This window comes from Nerophis lumbriciformis, linkage group LG01 (assembly GCF_033978685.3).
Source record: "Nerophis lumbriciformis linkage group LG01, RoL_Nlum_v2.1, whole genome shotgun sequence".
Lineage (NCBI taxonomy): Eukaryota > Metazoa > Chordata > Actinopteri > Syngnathiformes > Syngnathidae > Nerophis > Nerophis lumbriciformis.
Genome location: NC_084548.2, coordinates 33,201,775 through 33,224,632, shown reverse-complemented (window position 1 = coordinate 33,224,632; position 22,858 = coordinate 33,201,775). Strand labels below are relative to the sequence as shown.

The 22,858-nt window shown below is 40.8% G+C and overlaps 1 protein-coding gene across 2 annotated transcripts in view; it reads left to right on the top strand.

The window, feature by feature from the left end:
- Nucleotides 1-4,950: 4,950 nt before the first annotated feature.
- The window catches only part of kcna10a (potassium voltage-gated channel, shaker-related subfamily, member 10a), a 36,210-nt gene continuing 18,302 nt past the window's right edge, over nucleotides 4,951-22,858 (top strand). Inside the window, exons 1-2 of one of the 2 annotated variants that reach the window (XR_009817376.2) lie at nucleotides 4,985-5,078; nucleotides 19,985-21,491. The gene's annotated coding sequence lies outside the window, so the exon portion shown is untranslated. Of the gene's footprint in view, nucleotides 5,079-19,984; nucleotides 21,492-22,858 lie in introns of those variants that run through there. The other variant, XM_061979863.2, reaches the window with a different exon arrangement.

The window sequence follows — 22,858 nt, the reverse complement described above, 5'->3', positions numbered from 1 at the left end:
CACAGGCCGAATGTGTTTGGCATTGTCTTGCTGAAATAAGCAGGGGCGTCCATGAAAAAGACATTGCATGGATGGCAACATATGTTGCTCCAAAACCTGTATGTACCTTTCAGCATTAATGGTGCCTTCACAGATGTGTAAGTTACATATGCCTCGGGCACTAATACACCCCCATACATCACAGATGCTGGCATTTGAACTTTGCGCCTATAACAATCCGGATGGTTCTTTTCCTCTTTGGTCCGGAGGACACGCTGTCCACAGTTTCCAATAAACAATTTGAAATGTGGACTAGTCAGACCACAGAAAACGTTTCCACTTTGCGTCAGTCCATATTAGATGAGCTCGGGTTTAGCGAAGCCAGCGGTGTTTCTTGGTGTTGTTGATTAATGGCTTTCGCTTTCCATAGCAGAGTTTTAACTTGCACTTACAGATGTAGCGATTAACTGTAGTTACTGACAGTGGTTTTCTGAAGTGTTCTTGAACCCATGTGGTGAAATCCTTTGAGAGAGCGATGAAAGACAAATATTTCAAAATGTATTTCCGTGAGAGCCATATAATATTATTTAACATAAATGCATGCATTTTTAAGTAAGACCAACATTTTTAGAGTATAATAAGTCTCTTATTCTTTTTAATAACATTGTTATTCTATAGCTAACCAATGATAAATAAAATACTTCTTACCATTAATTCGACTTCTTGAACAGGTGCGATAGAAAACGGATGGATGGATTAAAATGCATGAGAATGTTTTATGATTTGAACGTTATTTTTAACACTGTGATTACCAGCGGAATTATTCACTACTTATCGTGTTAAGCAATGTCAGCTAAGATTTGTCTGAGAGCCAGATGCAGTCATCAAAAGAGCCACATCTGACTCTAGAGCCATAGGTTCCCTACCCCTGCTTTACACACTGATGTCAGTTTTTGATACAGTACCGCCTGAGGGATCCAAGGTCATGGGCATTGCCGCTTATGTGCAGTGAGTTCTCCAGATTCTCTGAACCTTTTGATGATATTAAGGACCGTCAATGGTGAAATCCCTAAATTCCTTGCAATAGCTCGTTGAGAAATGTTGTTCTTAAACTGTTCGACAATTTGCTCACGCATTTGGTCACAAAGTGGTGACCCTCGCCCCATTTTTGTTTGTGAATGACTGAGCATTTCATGGAAGCTGCTTTTATACCCAATCATGGCACCCACCTGTTCCCAATTTGCCTGTTCACCTGTGGGATGTTCCAAATAAGTGTTTGATGAGCATTCCTCAACTTTCTCAGTCTTTTTTGCCACTTGTGCAAGCTTTTTTTAAACATGTTGCAGGCATCAAATTCCAAATGAGCTAATATTTGCAAAAGAAACAAAAATGTAGCAGTTCGAATGTTAAGTATCTTGTTTTTGCAGTCTATTCAGTTGAATATAGGTTGACAAGGAGCATTTGAAATAATCACCTTATAGCTACTAGATTGACCAATCAGAATACACCACTATCATCACAATTGGTTTATTTCTCGCTTTTAAAAAACGCTATAGACCAGGGGTAGGGAACCTATGGCTCTAGAGCCAGATGTGGCTCTTTTGATGACTGCATCTGGCTCTCAGATAAATCTTAGCTGACATTGCTTAACACGATAAGTAATGAATAATTCCGCTGGTAATCACAGTGTTAAAAATAACGACTACAAAGCTATCAACAAAACCATGCAGCACCAGAAGTCGCATTAATGGTAATTAAGTATTTAATTTATTATTGGTTACCTTCAGAATAACAATGTTATTAAAAATAATAAGAGACTTATTATACTGTAAAAATGTTGGTCTTACTTAAAAATGCACACATTTAGTTGTATTCAGTAGAGATGTCCAATAATGGCTTTTTTGCCGATATCCGATATTTCAATATTGTCCAACTCTTAATTACCGATACCAATATCAACCGATACTGATATATACAGTCGTGGAATTAACACATTATTATGCCTCAATTTGTTGTGATGCCCCGCTGGATGCATTAAACAATGTAACAAGGTTTTCCAAAATAAATCAACTCAAGTTATGGAAAAAAATGGCAACATGGCACTGCCATATTTATTATTGAAGTCACAAAGTGCATAATTTTTTTTAACATGCCTCAAAACAGCAGCTTGGAATTTGGGACATGCATGAGGAGGTTGAGGTGGGTGGGGTGGGGAGGAGTAGCGGGGGGGGGGGGGGGGGGGTATATTGTAGCTTCCCGGAAGAGTTAGTGCTGCAAGGGGTTCTGGGTATTTGTTCTGTTGTGTTTATGTTGTGTTACGGTGCGGATGTTCTCCCAAAATGTGTTTGTCATTCTTGTTTGGTGTGGGTTTACAGTGTGGCGCTTATTTGTAACAATGTTAAAGTTGTTTATACGGCGACCTTCAGTGTGACCTTGGATTCACTTGTGTGTGTGAAAAGCCGTAGATATTATGTGATTGGGCCGGCACGCAAAGGCAGTGTCTTTAAGGTTTATTGGCGCGCTGTACTTCTCCCTACGTCCGTGTACCACTCCGTACAGCGGCGTTTTAAAAAGTCATACATTTTACTTTTTGAAACCGATACCGATAATTTTGAAACCGATAATTTCCGTTATTACATTTTAAAGCATTAATCAGCCGATAATATCGGCAGTCCGATATTATCAGACATCTCTAGTATTCAGTGTTAAAAAATATTATATGGCTCTCATGGAAATACATTTTAAAATATTTGGCTTTCATGGCTCTTTCAGCCAAAAAGGTTCCCGACAACCTGCTATAGACTATACTAATAGTCAACTATGTGAAATCTATGAAAATCCTTTGTCAAAAACAGCCCTAGTGCGTACAATTGCAAGATAACGTGTGGGATGCATTGTGGACATGTTAGACCTTACCTCTGATCTTTTGTTGAACAGTCAGAGGTTGGGTCTACTGGGAGGTTTAACAAGTGCAGTGTTTGCTAAAACAAGTCATAGGTAAATGTAACAGCATTGGTCTCACTTCGGCAAAAGCATTGTCAATTGCGCACATAAACATATTGAGCGAATGCCTCCACAAGAGCAAGCTTCTGCCAAAAGTGACAGATAAGTCCAATGGGTCAAAGAGTGTGCACAAGGGTGGGGACCAGTTCAAGAAAATGGAGGTGATGAAGTGGGAGAAACTTGAGTGGGTCCATTCATTGATGAATGGGATTTTTTTGTCAAATGGATGTGTATTGTAGCTAATTAAAATCTTACTATAAATTATAAATATTAATATCCTCCCACCTCCAAAGACATGCACCTGGGGATAGGTTGATTGGCAACACTAAATTGGCCCTAGTGTGTGAATGTGAGTGTGAATGTTGTCTGTCTATCTGTGTTGGCCCTGCGATGAGGTGGCGACTTGTCCAGTGTGTACCCCGCCCTCCGCCCGAATGCAGCTGAGATAGGCTCCAGCATCCCCCGTGACCCTGAAAGGGACAAGCAGTAGAAAATGGATGGATGGATGGAATATCCTCCTTTTCAAGATTTTAACATTTGTACCATTATTTAGCTATTGAAGACAGCTTGAACTTTAGGTTACATTTTCAGATAATTTTCTTTACAAGGGATCAGACGTACCAAAACATGAATCAATGTCTCCAAAATAACGGGCGAACCTGAAGGTCGCAGATGCAGCTCCATATTTGTGTGCGATTACTCAAACAGTTTGACGTCAATAAAAGTTCAAAACAAAAGTGTGATTTTTTTGTATTTTCTGTAACATTCTAAAAGTCATCTACATCAAAAACCTTTGGGCAAAACCATCAAAACCAAGGCTTTGGGGGACGTTGCTCAGATGTCCTTGGGCAAGACACTTCACCCACCTTGCTCCCAGTGCCACCCACAGTGGTATACATGTATCTTAAATGTAGATAATGGGTTTCCCAATGGAGCAGGATGGTGGAACAGAGGTTAGTGCTTGTGCCTCACAAAAAAAAAGGTCCTGGGTTCGATCTTTCTGTGTGGAGTTTGCATGTTCTCCCTGAGACTGCGTGGGTTCCTTCCAGGCACTCCGGCTTCCTCCCACCTCCAAAGACATGCACCTGGGGATAGGTTGATTGGCAACACTAAATGGTCTCTAGTGTGTGAATGTGAGTGTGAATGTTGTCCAGGGTGTACACCACCTTCCGCCCGAATGCAGCTGGTATAGGCTCCAGCTCCCCCTGCGACCCCGAGAGGGACAAGCGGTAGAAAATGGGTGGATGGATGGCTGGGTTTTCCGATGTAAAGCTCTATGAGTGAATAGAGAAAAAGTGGTATGTAAATATAATTCACTTCTCTTTACAATTTGTGTCCTGTTTTGTTTGTGCAGTGTTTATTGGGAGTAAATGTAGAGTAATGTCAGAAGTCTGCCTAGCAACACATGTGACAGGCAATCAAACATGAGGACTTCTATCAAAATATTATTTCATTTAATTTAATCCGTAAAATTCATAACATTGTAACGCGTGGAAGTGAAATGTCCAACAAGGAGTAATCTAGAATATTAATTTCCTGGTATCTCCCAAAAGTAGTTGGTGCCCCACCATATTTCCATTTATTACATCTTCTTAGAATATAAATTCAATAATATTATTTCAGCATTAATCAGAGATGAAAGTGAGGAAGTGATGATCATGGAGTGCAGCCAAGAGAGCATGAGGCAGAGGTTAGAAAACACAACCTCGTTTTTAATCTCCTTAGTCTCGCTCTCCCTTTATAGACCCCCAATCCATCCCACCCCCTCCCTCTCTCTCTCTCTCTCTCTCTCTCTGTCTCTCTCTCTCTCTCTCTCTCTCAACGTGCAGCACAATGTTATTGAGGACGAAGACAAGCAGGGAATTGGCTAAATAAACCGTAATCATGTTCTTGTTATATCACTACCACATCTGGCCCTGGGGTGACCTCGGGGGAGGGGTAGGGGAGGGGCTGGTGGGGGGGATGTGGGGTCAGTTGTCCCCGTTGGTAGAACAATGCAAGATGTTGATGTGGCAACTTGGACCGGTGTGCACCATGGACCCCAAGCTTTAGGGGAGTCGGGAAGTTTTGAAGGTCTCGGCGGCAAATGATTTGAGGTAAGTCACTTCCATCCTTGCATGTGGAAGCAAGTGCAACAGTTTGAGTGAGCGTGTGATTGAGCACTGCATGCTTGTTCCCAAGCTGTGATGGCGCTTGAATGTCATACCAGAATACTTTGAACACCAGGGAAACTTAAAACAAAGCAAACAACCACCAGAGGCCTTCTGATACGCAACCTTAACAATTGTTGTACTTTGTTGTACGCTCTTTATGTTCCCTACCTGTTCTGAGTTTTATAAATGAGCTCTCTACATCATTTCATTCAATGCATGTTGAGTTCAGAGCATACAGCACTAACTTGAACATTTGAAATGTAATGTATGACCTTTTTTTTTTAAACATTTATGACAGTTCAATTTGTTATTACTTAACCTTTTTAAATATTGCTACACTCAATAACATTGACAACCATTATTATTTTCACTACATTGTGATACTTTTTATTTTCTTTTATTTCACCGATGTCTAGAAAATCTCGCATCTACTTCCTTTTAGCATGGTGTGCAGAGTCCTTTTTTTTTTTTTGTATTTTTAATTTGAAGGACAATGTGCAGTTACATTAGGATGATGGCTGCACCAGATTTAGCACCATGCTAATTTCTATCTGAAGTCCTTTTATGGTGCATCTAACATCCACAATAAAATTACACAGGATTGAAAATACACAACAATATTAAAATTACATAATGATAAACAATTTAAAATACAAGTACAATACATAGAGGGTATGTGAGTTCCAAATCAGTGTGTGGTCAAGTTACAGTATTTTAGCAGCTTCATTTAAAGTGCAGAAGTATATAAAGTGCAGCAGTTTTTATCAAAGTCCACATACAGTGCAGTAGCCATCAGATGATACCCATAATGGTGTCATTCAATAGCTGTATATCCCATTGATTTTAAACTAGGATTCTTCAAAAAGTTCATCTAAACGTCTAATCAGAAATTACAAGACTTAAAGGGGAACATTATCACCAGACCTATGTAAGCGTCAATGTATACCTTGATGTTGCAGAAAAAAGACCATATATTTTTTTAACCGATTTCCGAACTCTAAATGGGTGAATTTTGGCAAATTAAACGCCTTTCTAATATTCGCTCTCGGAGCGATGACGTTGTGACGTCACATCGGGAAGCAATCCGCCATTTTCTCAAACACCGAGTCAAATCAGCTATGTTATTTTCCGTTTTTTCGACTGTTTTCCGTACCTTGTAGACATCATGCCTCGTCGGTGTGTTGTCGGAGGGTGTAACAATACAAACAGGGACGGATTCAAGTTGCACCAGTGGCCCAAAGATGCGAAAGTGGTAAGAAATTGGACGTTTGTTCCGCACACTTTACCGACGAAAGCTATGCTACGACAGAGATGGCAAGAATGTGTGGATATCCTGCGACACTCAAAGCAGATGCATGTCCAACGATAAAGTCAAAGAAATCTGCCGCCAGACCCCCATTGAATCTGCCGGAGTGTGTGAGCAATTCAGGGACAAAGGACCTCGGTAGCACGGCACAACAGCGGCAGTTTGTTCCCGCAGACGAGCGAGCTAATCCCCCTATCGACACTAGCTTCCCTGGCCTGCTGACATCAACTCCAAAACTGGACAGATCAGCTTTCAGGAAAAGAGCGCGGATGAGGGTATGTTTACAGAATATATTAATTGATGAAAATTGGGCTGTCTGCACTCTTAAAGTGCATGTTGTTGCCAAATGTATTTCATATGCTGTAAACCTAGTTCATAGTTCTTAGTTTCCTTTAATGCCAAACAAACACATACCAATCGTTGGTTAGAAGGCGATCGCCGAATTCCTCCTCGCTTTCTCTCGTGTCACTGGCTGTCGTGTCGTTTTCGTCGGTTTCGCTTGCATACGGTTCAAACCGATTTGGCTCAATAGCTTCAGTTTCTTCTTCAATGTCGTTTTCGCTATTTGCCTCCAAACTACAACCATCCGTTTCAATACATTCGTAATCTGTTGAATCGCTTAAGCCGCTGAAATCCGAGTCTGAATCCGAGCTAATGTCGCTATAGCTTGCAGTTCTTTCCGCCATGTTTGTTTGTGTTGCCTTCACTATGTGACGTCACAGGAAAATGGACGGGTGTATATAACAATGGTTAAAATCAGGCACTTTGAAGCTTTTTTTAGGGATATTGCGTGATGGGTAAAATTTTGAAAAAAACTTCGAAAAATGTAATAAGCCACTGGGAACTGATTTTTAATGGTTTTAACAATTCTGAAATTGTGATAATGTTCCCCTTTAACATATTAAATGGTAAATTACTGTCGATCACTGCAATGTTAATTATCTTCTTGCATTTAACATACACCCTTTAAAAGTAGGCTACATGTAGGAATATAGCAGACTGCCAGGTTATAGAGAATGCCTTTATTGTGACATTTTAAGAGCATTCGTATATCTGCCCAGGAATATGAACACATTGTTACATTAGAGGCCAATAACTAACCCAATTAGATACTGTACAATAGTGTGGTTTGTACCGTAATGTACTCACATGGACTTCCGCTATCCTCTATTTCTGACACTATAATCATAGTCATTTTCCTTTACCAAGTCAAATCTTTACTAACACTAAATCAAAAGTAACTGTTTCCAGGGCCAAAAATGAAAATACAAATTTTAAAGCTCCTACCCACCTGCTCCCAGTGCCACCCACACTGGTTTAAATGTAACTTAGATATTAAGTCACTAGAGAAAAGCGCTATATAAATATAATTCACTTCCCTTCACTTCACCAAGGTCAAAAGTCAAGCAATACATTTCAAGTTACCTTCGAGTGTCAAGTTACTGCACCTACATTTTAAAGTCTCTATTGTGTTGTTGTTATTGTTGTTTTTGTTGTTGTTGTTGAAACTAATCATATCTGCTTTACCAACAGGCAACAGCTGCAAAAACTAACCAGAAAGATAAAAATGAGTGCATTGGTAGGATGTGAGCAATAATGATCCTATTGTTACTACTGAATTGAATCTGTTTGAAAGTAAATGTATAAATCATTAAAACAGCACAAATACATGAACACATTACATATAAATTGGTTGTAATTATCAACCATCATATTTGTTATTCATTGCATTGTTTTGGCATATTTGTGTGAGTGTGGGAATGCGTGTGTGTGTGTGCGTGTGTGTTAGTGCTTTATATGTTTGTGTGGCACCTGGGATTAGTATAATAGTCAGTCCAGATGGCTGTAGTTTTACTGTCTGACACACAAAAAAAGGACTTCTGGAAAATAATGTAACATTTCTGTAAATGAGACGTGCTTAATCTCCTATGGAGGGGGAGGTGGAGTGGTTGGAGGGAGGGATTGTGTTTTTCATAGTTAAGGATGTGGGTTAAAATAAGATTGGCTGTGGAGCAAATCTCTCTCTAAATAGAGACATTAGGCCTTTTTCCACCAAAAGTTCAGGAACTTGGAAAGTTCCTCTAACCTTTAACCTGGATGAGTTGTACAGTATATTTCTACACTGATACACCATGTAAATAAACAGACAATATTAGGTCAAACTGTACCGGATTTTTCGGACCATAGGGCGCACCGGACTATAAGGCGCACTGCCGATGAGCGGGTCTATTCTGGTCCATTTTTCTACAAAAGGCACACCGGATTATAAAACGCATTAAAGGTGTCAAAAATATGATTTTTTTTCTACATTTAAAACAATAGTTTGTGGTCTAAGTAACATGTAATGGTGGTTATTTGGTCAAAATGTTGCATGGATTATGTTTTACAGACCATCTTCAAGCGCTTCAGGATGTGTCGTTTTGTGGGCGGTCTTATTTACGTGGCTCACCTTCGGTAGCGTCTTTTCTCCGCCATCTTTGTTGTAGTGGTGTAGCGTGCAAGGACGGGGTGGAAGAAGTGTCAAAAGATGGAGCTAACGGTTTGAATGACATTCAGACTTTACTTAAATCAATAACGGAGCAGCATCTCCTCATCCGTGGCTCACTAGTGCAACAACACGTCTATACGTACCTCTTATGTGTGACTGCCATCTACTGGTCACACTTATTATTACACCATGTACCAAAGAAAATAGCTTCGAGGTCGGTTAGCACAACCAGAATTATTCCGTATATAAGGCCGATTTTTCAGAAAATAAAAGGATTGTAACTGCTCCTTACAGTCCGAAAAATACAATGAGTAAATTAAATACAAAGCAAAATTCTCAGCATTCACACAATGATATGATTTAAAAACAAGGTGTACCCGATTATACATTAAAAGTCAGGCTATTGTCCAAAGTGTCCAACAATCAGAAAGTCCTTCCCTTGGTAAATGAAGAATCCATGAGGGTCACTTGGTTCCTTATGGTCCATTTCAGCTGTAAACAACAACATATAAATAATCAATGTCAAGGTTTATGCACAGCGACAACATGAACGCATCAGATTTAGCATTAGCAAGTAAGCATTAGCATGCGGTTCACTCGGGTTGAGACTAATAACTACACAAATGGTGTGTCACTGACTACAGCAGGTAACAAAGTTATTCGTGAATATTTACTTTATAATGCTCTGTAAATATGTTTGAAGGAGTCTGTCCACTTCTTGTAGCTTTTTGAAATAAATGATAAATAAATGATAAATGGGTTATTCTTGTATAGCGCTTTTCTACCTTCAAGGTACTCAAAGCGCTTTGACAGTATTTCCACATTCACCCATTCACACACACATTCACATAACCAGCACCCATCAGGAGCAAGGGTGAAGTGTCTTGCCCAAGGACACAACGGACGTGACTAGGATGGTAGAAGGTGGGGATTGAACCCCAGTAACCAGCAACCCTCCGATTGCTGGCACGGCCATTCTACCAACTTCGCCACGCCGTCCCCAATGAAGTTTGTAAAATTAATAAACAGCATGAAACTGCATTCTAGTTTAAAGACTACGACTGAGTAAACACACTACAAGATAGTTCTACTAATCAGCGTTTTTCAGCACACAGATACCCCATAAAAGTTCCTGCAAGTCAAAAGATCCTTTCGTCATATTTTCTCCCTGTTGTCAAGTATGTTGTAAGAAAAATACACAAGAAATAAACAAGTTGTCTCCCTGCATACTGTAATTGTGGCTGAACTATCACCTTCAAAAGTTTGAAAAACACCCCAACTGTGTTAAACCAACCAACATTTGACAGCACAGGCCTCCCCCTCTAATGTTCCTGCAGGAACTTTTCAAAGTACTATCTAGCTACTTGGAACTGCATTAGTTCCACGGAACATTATTTAACCATGTTTTGGTGAAAACGCAGGGGGGTATTTCATTTACCAGGGGAAATGGGAAATTTCCTTTAATAGTTCCTGCGGTGGAAAAGGGCTTTGTATAAGTTATCCCCTTCTGGGAAGAATGTATTCACTCTGTCTGCATTTAAAAAGCTGCGCAAAAAGTAATCTGTGCAAATGTGTGTTTAATTGATTTTATCAGGTGCATTGTTAATTATGTGTTAATTTGAACTACTATTATATATGAGATATTTCTGGGACATTCAAATTTGCCACACTAGGTGGATGTGAGCATATATATTTGAATGATACTGAATATCTAATATTGTGTTGTTTAGGTCACATGTTAAGTAAATGAGTAAATAGCACTTCTTGAGCTGATAGAGCAGTTTTTACAGGACGTTTGTATTTTACTAGGAAAGGGCTGGACTATTGTGGCATAAATAATAATCACGATTATTTAGATGGGTATTGTAATTATGATTATAACACGATTATGTATTAAATTGCAAACATGAGTATTTATTGCACCACCAAAACTCAACTTTAAATATAGTTTTAAAAAAGGAATACAAATTAGTAACGGATAAACCACATCCAGTAAAATAACAACAGTAATAAAACAACAATAACAATATAAAAAACAATAATATTAAACTTTTTTTAATACCATTTTTTATCTTTTACACTTATTTTACAACCATAGAGTGTGTGCTTTTTGTGTCAAATAAAATGTAATCAAATGTTTGTTAATTACAGTAAATGCAAAAATCCTCACATTTATTGGTGTAATACATCTTTGGACACTTTTGACTAGAATTATTGGTCAAAGCATAATAGTTGTGTAAAAGTATCAATAAGTGATTTGAGTACATTATGCTTGTGTAAGGTACTTTTTTGAAACCTTTATTTTGTTAGTGCAGTCAGACCAAATGTGGCACATTGTGCTATTATTGTGAAGGAAGAAAGTGTGCTGTGCTGTTGTTATCAGCTTTACTAGTAGAGACAATTTGAGGGTTTAAAAAAAATAGAGTGACCCTCTCAAGTTGCGACTGATGGTTGTACATTAATGTTACATCAATGATGTCGTTCACAACAACACAAGCAGATGAGAGGTGTTGTGGGTGTACGGACTGTTCTCGCCAGCTTTAGCTTCATAGTTGAGTCGTTGTGTCAAAGTGGCCATCTCAACATTGTTAAGTCCAGGACATGTTTCGGGCGGTTAATTTGAACATTATTTTCCCACACAAATACTTTCTCTCACATTTATGTCAATTTCCCTGATATTCTGCATTTAACAGCGGAATCCATTTTATTGACCAATTATGTGACTTCGTCCGTGGTTACCTATATGCGGAAATCATATGCCTTACTGTATCTGTTGAGTTTAGTGATTATTAATTATAAATTAAGCATACTTGTGCTGTGTCACATAATAAGTAGCAACCATGATGAGATCTGAGACTTCTTGTAGACCTGGTCTTTGTTCCACTCATTCACTTCTCATCCTATCTAACTAACTATGGATGCTGATGTGTCATCCATGTTGCTGCTACTTGATATTAGCGCTGCTTTGGATAACGTAGATCATAACATTTTATTAGAACGTATCAAATGGGTTATGCTTGTATAGCGCTTTTCTACCTTCAAGGTACTCAAAGCACTTTGACACTATTTCCACATTCACCCATTCACACACACATTCACACACTGATGGCGGGAGCTGCCATGCAAGGCGCTAACCACGGCCCATCAGGAGCAAGGGTGAAATGTCTTGCTCAAGGACACAACAGACGTGACTAGGTTGGAAGAAAATGGGGATTGAACCAGGAACCCTCAGGTTGCTGGTACAGCCACTCTCCCAACCACGACACGCCGTCCCTCAAAACACATATTGGTATGTCAGACTTAGCCTTTTTTTGGTTTAACTCCTATCTTACTAACAGGATGCAGTGCGTCTCCCATAACAATGTGACCTCGGAGTATGTTATGGTAACGTACAAAGTTCCACAGGGTTCAGTTCTTGGCCCTGCACTCTTCAGCATCTACATGCTGCCGCCAGGGGCGGATTAAGAAATTTTGGCCCCCTGGGCCTGACATGGTCTTGGCCCCTCAACCCCGCGCGTGCACGCGCACACACACGCACGCACTATGCAAGAAATACTGTATACTGTGAACAGACATGCACACTGTACTGTACAGAAGAGTGCACATACTGCACACACACTATTAGGTATACCACACAGACAAGCACAGGTTTCACACAGACACAGGTAGGGGGAGGGGATAAATGGCCTAAAAATAAACATTTTGGAAAATGATTACGCCCACTTCAGTGATGGTGCATTGGGTCATTTGAGAGATATTATGTATTGGAAGTTGGTACCTATCATGAAATAACCCCCCCACCCCACCCAAAAAACTAAATTGGACATGATTTTTGCCCCCTTTTCCTCCCTTCTATCATTAAAAATAAAATAATATCTTAGGAAAACACTTTGGCATAACGGCAGCTGTGCAGCAAATTGAGGCTCAAAGTCTGTATCTATTTTGTGGGAAAGCTTGAGGAGGAGAAGGAGAAAGGTAAAATGATAACACATGCATCGGAGAGCACCACAAAGAAAGGTGTAGGCCAGTTCATGGTACAAGGGCTGCATGCAGGTCAAGATAGCCCATTTCCTCTGCCTGTCTTACCCATTCACCCAGAGACCACTGAGGACATAGAAATGCAAGTGGATATGGGGTTCGAAATACTGGCGTCGGTCAGAGGAGTCAATGTGGAGGATGTTTATAAACTTGTAGATGCACATATGACTGACAGCACAGAGCACAACAAAGGCTTTTCAAAGCTGTTGGCAGAGATGAACAACTTGGAAAAACCAGCAGGGCAGATCTTTTGTGGCACCCACACTACACTGGGCTTCAGCAGTGCCATGAATAAAGTGATGCGGTTGGCGGAGGCCGATATGAAGATGGAGCAAGTGCTACAGAGTTTCATGGTGGATCTGGATGTAGACAGCAAGAATGCTATAGTGGCTGGACAGGCACTGGACATGTCCTGAACTCAGTGTCAGACGTGGCTGCCGAATACTTGGATGAAGTGAAGCAGCTGACAGATCTCATGCTGCCCCATCTGAAGACTGTCCTGGCCAGGCAGAGGATGGACTATGGGATGGATGAGGAGACCTTCCCAATGGACCCTGTCAGTGAACAGGCTAGTAACATTGATGGCACCCCTGTGCACAACATTGGGATGGAGAGACAATGTGGCAAGGTGGACTACAGACTGAAGAAGTTGGGCACACTGAACGCAGTCAATAGGTCAATAATTTTACAGAAGAGCCAGGAGCTTCAGAGGTTTCAAGGCAGCAGCACAAGCAAAAAGAGAGGTTGAACTCAACTGGAGTAAACTCATGAAGGCAAAATTCGAGAGTTGGGCTGACGAGAAACAAGAGATGGCTCAAAGACAGGAGAAGAAGAGACTAGACATGCTGGACACACTGAAATCTTTTGGTGGCCCCTTCACGATAGTGGGGAAGTTGAAAAGTTCCTTGTCGATGAAAGTCTGAACAAGAATGCAAAGCTGCAGAGAATGAAGCTTGAGGTTCAGTTTGCCAGAGAAAGCACCAAGCTTCTGCCTAAAGTCAATCCTATCTTCAGAATCCAGGTGACAGACAGTTCCCAGAAATGGCGAAAGTGCAATTCTCCCAGTCATAATGGATACTTAGAATTTTATGGTGGTGGTAAGTATTCATGAAAACAGGTAGCCTAACATTAGTGAATGGGTGAATTCTGGAAATAACAACCTAAAAATCTTACACAGTGCACCTTTAAGCAAGGGGTTTCTTTCGTGCTTTCAATTTCGCAAAATCATCCACCACATCATTGAAGTCCAACTCTCTTGTCAGCTCACTCTCAATTGCCATTAGAGATAACGCATTTAATCTTTTCTGAGTCATTCTTGTGCGCAGCTCATTTTTGACTCTTGACAAAAGAGAGAATGAGCGTTCTCCCTCACAGTTACTGACCGGTAGAGTGAGAAAAATCTGTAGCGCAATGTATGTATTAGGAAACGTAGGCTGTAGTCCAAAATGTATTATTGTTTTGAGCAGTCCTGAAGGGGTCCTCTCCTCATCAGTGTTGTTGAGCTGTATAAAAGATTTGAACTGTATAAGCTCCTGTCCAAGACTTTCATTGAGGTCAGATGAGTATGATTCAGTGAGAATCTTGGCCTTGTGAAGGACTGAAGCATTGGACTCTGTATCCAAAGAGAAAAGGACACTGAACAAATTGTTCAGATGTTTGTAGGCCTCCAGACGGTGATTAAGGCTTGAACTCAGTTGATCAATAGAGGCAATAAATGTCTCTATTTGAAACAGTTGCCTTCCCTCAAGCACAACATCTGGGGATGCTGATTCATCAGCAAACTTTTTACGTTTCTTCGTCCGTTCAGCCCTGTAAGATGGGGTGCCACCCAACATGTTTAAGGCTTTCTGCTCAAAATGATCAAATAGATCTCTTTGGGAGAGAACAAAGGTGCGCAGAGATTCCAGCAATCTAACTGCTGTACCAAGGTCCATGTCTGCTTTTTGAAGTTGCAGACTTGTGGCCTGAAATATGGACAGAACAGTGTCCCAAAAGCCTGCCATGAAGGCCATCTCAAGTGAATCCAGCTTCCGCACTAGACTGTCAGCTTCAGTTTGTGTGTCTCGTTTCTCTGTGTCATCAGTGGAAATACCCTGTAGTGCTGCTCTTATTTTACTGTAGTTCTGCCACAGTGCTTTGGTAGATTCTGCACGGCAACTCCAACGCGTGTTGGATAAAGCTTTAAGTGTGAGATCTATGTTGGAATTGCCAAATACCCTGTCCCATCGGTGTGTGGATGCAGTTGTGAAGTTGTAAATAGACTGAATCAAGTCAAAATACTTAGAGACTTCATTTCCACATCTGTCAATGCTGTTGACTCCCACCAAATTCAAAGAGTGAGCTGCACATGGAATATAGTGTATTAATGGGTTGCTTTTCTTTAAGTGAGCCTGCAACCCATTATACCTCCCTGACATGTTGCTGGCATTATCATAAGCCTGCCCCCTGCAATTTGACAGCTCTAACCCTAGATTTTCCAACACAGACATGACACAGTTAGCCAAACTTTCACCTGTATGGCTAGTAATGGGCTCAAAACCCACAAAGCGTTCAACAACACTGCCCTCTTTGCTAACAAAACGGAATATGAATGTCAATTGGTCCACATGAGATAAATCTGGGGTTGAATCCACAATGATAGAGTAGTATTTGCTTGCTTGCAGTTCATCTGCTATAGCCTGTTTGGTTTTTGCACCCATCAATTCAATGAATTCCTCACAAATGGTGGAGGACAGATATGAGGTATTACCTCGACCCATCTGCCCAAACTTTCTGATGTGATCCTTTAGAAAGGGATCAAATTCAGCCAGGACCTCCAGAATACCAAGGTAGTTCCCATTGAGAGGAGACCCTAACGATTAATTTTTACCCCTAAATGCAAGGCCCCTTTCTGCAAGGAATTTAATGACTGCAACAACTCTTTGTAACACCTGCCTCCATGCTGCTCTCTGCCTGAAACTGTTTGAACAGGTCTGCATCAACTGTGGCACCTGTGGCGCGGTTCAAGACTGCTTGCATGCAGGTTATGTGCTCAGCACTTCGCTCATGTTCACCAAATCTTTCTGAGTGTTTCCAATCACAATAGCCTGTCACAAAAGAATGCGTTTTTGGGGAAAACAGTTTGCATGCAAAGCAGTAAACATTACCAGTAGAGGGAGAGTACATCATCCACTCTCTTTGTACTCGTTGTCCATTGGGCAGGTGTGAAGTAAAATATTCATTGTTTAGGCATCGGGTTTTGCCTCCTAGCCCACTGTTCCTCACAGAAGCTGGATAATGGCTGTGACGGTTGTGAAATGATTTTGCACCTCTTTGAATAAGAACTTCCTTCATTGACTCAGTGAGGGTATCGGCCCATTTAGCGGGATCACTAGGTAGAGTTGTCACTGTAGATGGTGTTGAAGAAAGATTCAACTCATTTTCTATGCTGTCCAGAGGTGCAGTGACCTCACATTCATCCGAGCAACTGGCTACTGCTGAGTTGGTTGAATCATTAGCATCCGAAGCATTTGGTTCAGTGCGTACACTTGTAGTGGTCTCAGGATCTTGGGAGCTACATGCTAGCTCAGGTGCATTGCTAACCTTAGCTGAATTTGCAGTAGCATTTATAGAATTGCTTTCAGCAGATGTCTTTGTACTGAAGAAGCTGGAGATATTTGGAACACTCTCAAGTAAAACTGATTCCTTTTTTTTCTTTTCTTGCTGAATTTTTTTTCTAGCTCCTCCACTTAGACGTTTATGATCCATATTTCCCTTCTTTCTGTGCACATTGGCTCTTTGCCTATCACAACAGCTTAACCAACTATGTGTGTGTGTGTGTGTGTGTGTGTGTGTGTGTGTGTGTGTGTGTGTGTGTGTGTGTGTGTGTGAGTGATGCAATTTTCAAAACTAGCAATCTAGCATTACCAGTCAAAAGCAGAAATCAGCTGATTTCTATAAGAACTGATAACAGATTTCCAATCAATGCTAAACTCAGACAGCGAAAGTCACTAGATGACGTTTTGAGTCGCCAGTCATGTATGGCCAAAAGTCTCTAAATCGAATGCCAACGTTGCTTAATCGCCAACACACTGGGACTCACTGAAGGACTGACAGTGAATAAAAAAAGATGATTAAGATAATTGTGTACTTTTCTCTTCTGATATTTTCACTAAGGACCCCAAGCTATCTGCATGCAGCAACACTGTCTGACAGACAGGAGAGCGGAGTGGTCAGTGATGAATGGCAAGGGAACAGACTGATTTGTACTGAGGAGAAAGAGAGAGCCAATTACAGTGAAATAAATTCCAAAAGAGCCAAGTGACTAGCTGAAGGCAGGGACAAATGCCTTGGAGTGACCAACAAGAGTGCAAAGTACCAAATGGCAAAATGTGGGAAGACCAACAGGCAGATCTGCTTTTACCACTTATCTTCACAACCAAAAAGTCGCTAAATGATGTTTTCAGTCGCTAGCCAGGTATGGCCAAAAGACGTGAAATCTAGCGGTAAAGTCGCTCAATCACACTGACAGTGAAACAAATAATTTTTAAAAAGATAGTAATCGTACAATGTCTTGTACTTTTGTCTTCTTTCTTAATATTTCTCAAAGGACACCAAAATGTCGCTATCTGCAGGCAGCTTGCTAGCTATGATGGCAGCAACAATGTACCTTAGAGTGACTGACCAACAAGAGCTCAAAGTACCTAATGGCAAAATGTGGAGAGACAGACACAATAAATTGCATTAAGATGAAGAGAACTGTTGCTATTATTAATTTTAACAACAACCAGAAAGTCGCTAAATGTCACCAGCCAGGTATGGCCAAAAGTCGCTTAATTGGCCACACACAGTAACAGAGAAACAAACAAACAAACAAAAAAGATCATAAAATAATAGTTGTACAACTTTGTGTACTTTTGTCTACTTTCTAAATATTTTCACAAAGGACACCAAAATGTTGCTATCTGCAGGCAGCTTGCTGGCTATGATGGCAGCAACGATGTCTGCCAGACAGGAGAGAGTGGTCAGTGACGATCGAATCGAGAAAATGACAAAATGGGTCAAAGACCAAAAAGTTATTAACTGACAGCAGTGACAAATGTCAGACTGTAAACTTTTTTGAAAGAAAAGGACAAAATGGGAAGATGCTGATAATAACAGCAAAATGGAAAATATAAGAATTTCCAAGTAATGCTCAACTCAAGTGTGTGTGTGTCGTGTGTGTGTGCGCGTTAAACTTCTTGTGGAATGATTTCAAATTATCTCTGAGTCTGAACTGAGGGAAAGGAAACCAAATTTTGAGCAGTCACTCACGAGTTCAAAGTACCAAATGAGGAGATTCTAAAAGAACAGACCGGTTTATGAAAGACTCGATGGGGGAGGGGCACAGCTAAGAATACTTGAGTGAGATTCTGTGATCCAAATTCGAGATAGAGCTTTTTGATAATGATAATTTGTTAGAGTAAGGTTGTGTAATCAAAATTTGAGAATGAGCTTTGCCAATCAATCAAGAATATTTGCATTAAGTTCTGTGATCAAAATTCAGAAACAACCTTTAATAATTGATAAAGAATATGTGAGTGAGGTTGTGTGATCCAATTTGAGAATTAGCTTTGATAATAATGATTGAGAGCCTCTGGCCCTCTGTGGATCGTGGTCGCGGGGCCAAGTTGGCCTGGCCCCTTGGGGCCTCTGACCCTCTATGGATCGGGGCCAAGTTGGCATGACCCCTCGGGGCCTCTGGCCCTCTATGGATCGTGGCCGCGGGGCCAAGTTGGCCTGACCCCTTGGGGCCTCAGGCCCTCTGTGGGTCGCGGCCGCGGGGCCAAGTTGACCTGGCTCGTTGGGGCCTCTTACCCTCTATGGATCGTGGCCGCGGGGCCAAGTTGACCTGGCCCCTTGGGGCCTCTGGCCTTCTGTGGGTCGCAGCCGCGGGGCCAAGTTGCCCTGGCCCTTTGGGGCCTATGACCCTCTGTGGGTCGTGGCCGCGGGGCCAAGTTGACCTGGCCCCTTGGGGGCTCTGGCCCCCTGGGCCTGGGCCCGGTAGGCCCGTTCATTAATCCACCTATGGCTGCCGCTAGGTGACATCATACGCAAATACGGTGTTAGCTTTCACTGCTATGCTGATGACACCCAACTCTACATGCCCCTAAAGCTGACCAACACGCCGGATTGTAGTCAGCTGGAGGCGTGTCTTAATGAAATTAAACAATGGATGTCCACTAAATTTTAACATCTTAATGCTAACAAAACGGAAATGCTGATTTTTCGGTCCTGCTAGACACTGACATCTATCTAATAATACCACCTTAACATTTGACAACAAAACAATTACACAGAGCGACTCGGTAAAGAATCTGGGTATTATCTTCGACCCAACTCTCTCGTTTGAGTCACATATTAAGAGTGTTACTAAAACAGCCTTCTTTCATCTCCGGAATATCGCTAACATTTGTCCCAATTTGTCCCAATTTGTTCACCACCAACTCTGAAATCATTATTCATGTGTTCGTTACGTCTCCTTCGATTACTGTAACTTATTATTTTCGGGTCTCCTATGTCTAGCATTAAAAGATTACAGTTGGTACAAAATGCGGCTGCTAGACTTTTGACAAGAACAAGACAATTTTATCATATTACGCCTATACTGGCTCACCTGCACTGGCTTCCTATGCACTTAAGATGTGACTTTAAGGTTTTACTACTTACGTATAAAATACTTAACGGTCTAGCTCCATCCTATCTTGCTGATTGTATTGTACCATTAATCCGGCCAGAAATCTGCATTCAAAGAACTACGGCTTATTAGTGATTCCCAGAAAACAAAATAAGTCTGCAGGCTTTAGAGCGTTTTCTATTCAGGCTTCAGTGCTCTGGAATGCTCTACCTGTAACAGTTAGAGATGCTACCTCAGTAGAAGCATTTACGTCCCATCTTAAAACTCACTTGTATACTCTAGCCTTTAAATATACCCCTTTTTAGACCAGTTGATCTGCTGTCTCTCTTTTCTGCTCTGCACCCCTCACCTGCATGGAGAAGTTATCAGGTGACCACGAAGCAGCCTCCACAGATGAGTCGCTAGCTGTCCAAAGTCAGGACCCAGTATGGACCACTCCTCTGTGCATCAGTTGGTGACGTCCCTGCGCTGCTGACTTGTTTCCGTTCAGGATGATCCCCTGCTGGCCTCCCAATGGACTGGACTTGCACATGAAGTCGAGACCCGGGGTGACCACTCCTTATGCATCAGTCGGTGATGTCTCTGCGCCCCGACTTGTCTACATGCAAGAGGATCCCTTGCTGGCCCCACTATGGACTGGACTCTCACATTATTAACTGTATCCACTCGGTATCCATTGCACCGGTCACCCAGGGGTCCTCACACCTGTGGTCCCTTCCAAGCTTTCTCGTTGTTCCCATTGGGTTGAGTTTTTTCTTGCCTTGATGTGGGATCTGAGCCTAGGATGTTGTTGTGGCTTGTGCAGCCCTTTAAGACATTTGTGTTTAAGGGCTAAATAAGTAAACTTTGATTGATTGATTGATGATCCATTTCACCGTCACAAGCTCCGGAATTTGCATGCACGTTGTGCGGCCCATACATTGTTTCTTTTAAAAAATATATCATTATATGTTCATGATCGTGAGAAGCCATAATCAAAATCAAAATCAAAATCAAAATGTAATTAATTGTCCAGCCCTAGTGTTGCAGTCTGTGTTAGTACATGAATGTGTGGGTCTTTCTGTTGTCAAAAGGCCAAAGACGGATTTTGTCCCCAGCTGTTGTGCACAGGAACTTGGCCTGAAGCCTGCTGACACACCCCTGTCAGCTTGCATCTTGTAAATGCCTTGCGGAGGAGACTGCACATTAACGACACATCTGCGCCAGACATATGGATAAAAGAGGCATTTAATTTAATTTCCTCTGATGTTGCTCCCTATATACAGTATATGAAATATTGATAGGGGCACGCCACTGTTAAATACATAGTAATTGTGAAGTATCAAAAACCTACGACTGGACTCTCACATTATTAACCGTACCCACTGGGCATCCAGTGCACCAGTCACCCAGGGTGAGGGAAGAGGGATTAAGGGCTATATAAAAAAACTTTGATTGATTTGATAACTTAATGTGGGAAAAAATCCTCCCCTCAGCTGTCACTTTATCGTGGTAATAATAGTAATAATAAAAAACATTGAATGTATAAGCGCCTTTCAAAAGACCCAAAGACACTTTACAATATACAGATAAATAATTCAAAGATAATGATAAAACAACAAAGTATAAAATCAACATGTGAGGATGTCCCAATGATCCTAGAAGCTATATTGCCTGGGGGCTTCTCTGCCCCCTGGTAGGGTCTCCCTAAACAAACAGGTCCTAGGTGAGGGACCAAACAAAGAGCAGCTTGAAGACCTCTTTGAAAAGACACAATCAAGAGCCCTATTTACCTCACGCGAGCAGTAGAGAATATAAACAGATTTTTGCTCCAATGCATATTTTGCTTTATTTATTATAATTCTGCCACTAAATGTTGTATTTATTTTAATAAAAGAGGTTTCTATTGTTACACCTATACATTTGAGTTATTTTCTTTTTGTCAATGTCTAATCTGCATTTGTATTTGTGTCTGTCTTTCAATTCTATAACTGTTACCAAATACAATTATTTTAGTTTCACTGTGATTCAAGGATAGTCGTTTTTTGTCAAACCATCTCTTTAATGTATTCATTTTTTGTTATTTGTTTTCTGTGTGTTCTCTCCTGAACAAAAGGTGGTCGTGGTGTCTGCAAATAGCCCTAACTTTAAGTCCATTGTAACTTTGAAAATGTCTTTGTATAGAAATTTAACAATTTCGGTCCCAGTATTAATGTGTGGGGTAGGTGGCAAAATATGTTTAGCGGTGTAGACTTGTGTTCGCCTTGCTTCAGTAGTTGCCTACTAGTCTGTACAAACCCGATAATAATTAAAGTGGCCCTGATTATCCTTAAGGTAGACAATTAACCTCTACTTTGTTTACAAAGAGTGTAAAATACTTTAAAATAGAATGAAATGTGAAGGAGGAATCCACAAAAGATTTACGAGGTCACAGTCAACTTTGTGTTAATTAACACTGACTTGTCTCTTGATTGAAAGGGTTGTGTATTCTCATGGAACCATATTATCTTAAAAATATATTTTACATCATGTCTTGTATTACCCACCTATTTTAATGATTTCCTTTACTTTCGTTGTGTGTTGCTATGGAAGGAACCTAAACAGCTCATTCACACACGGCTGACACAGCATCAACTTTAAGTATCTTGCTTTTAAAATGCTTTGATAGGACTGAGAATGAACCTAAACCAAGGATTGATTGATTGATTGATTGATTGATTGATTGAAACTTGTATTAGTAGATTGCACAGTGCAGTACATATTCCGTACATTTGACCACTAAATGGTAACACCCGAATACGTTTTTCAACTTGTTTAAGCCGGGGTCCACTTAAATTGATTCATGATACAAATATATACTATCATCATAATGCAGTCATCACACAAAATAATCATCAGAGTATATACATTGAATTATTTACATTATTTACAACCCGGGGTGTGGGATGTGGAGGGGGGGGGGGTTAGGTTTGGTTGATATCAACACTTCAGTCATCAACAATTGCATCATCAGAGAAATGAACATTGTAACAGTGTAGGACTGACTTGGTAGGATATGTACAGCAATTAGTGGACATAGAGAGAGAGAGAGATCAGAAAGTGTAAGAATAAGTATCTACATTTGATTATTTACATTTGATTATTTACAATCCGGGGAGGTAGGATGTGAAAGGGAGGGTGTTAGTTTAAGGTTGAAGTTGCCTGGAGGTGTTCTTTTAGTGCGGTTTTGAAGGAGGATAGAGATGCCCTTTCTTTTA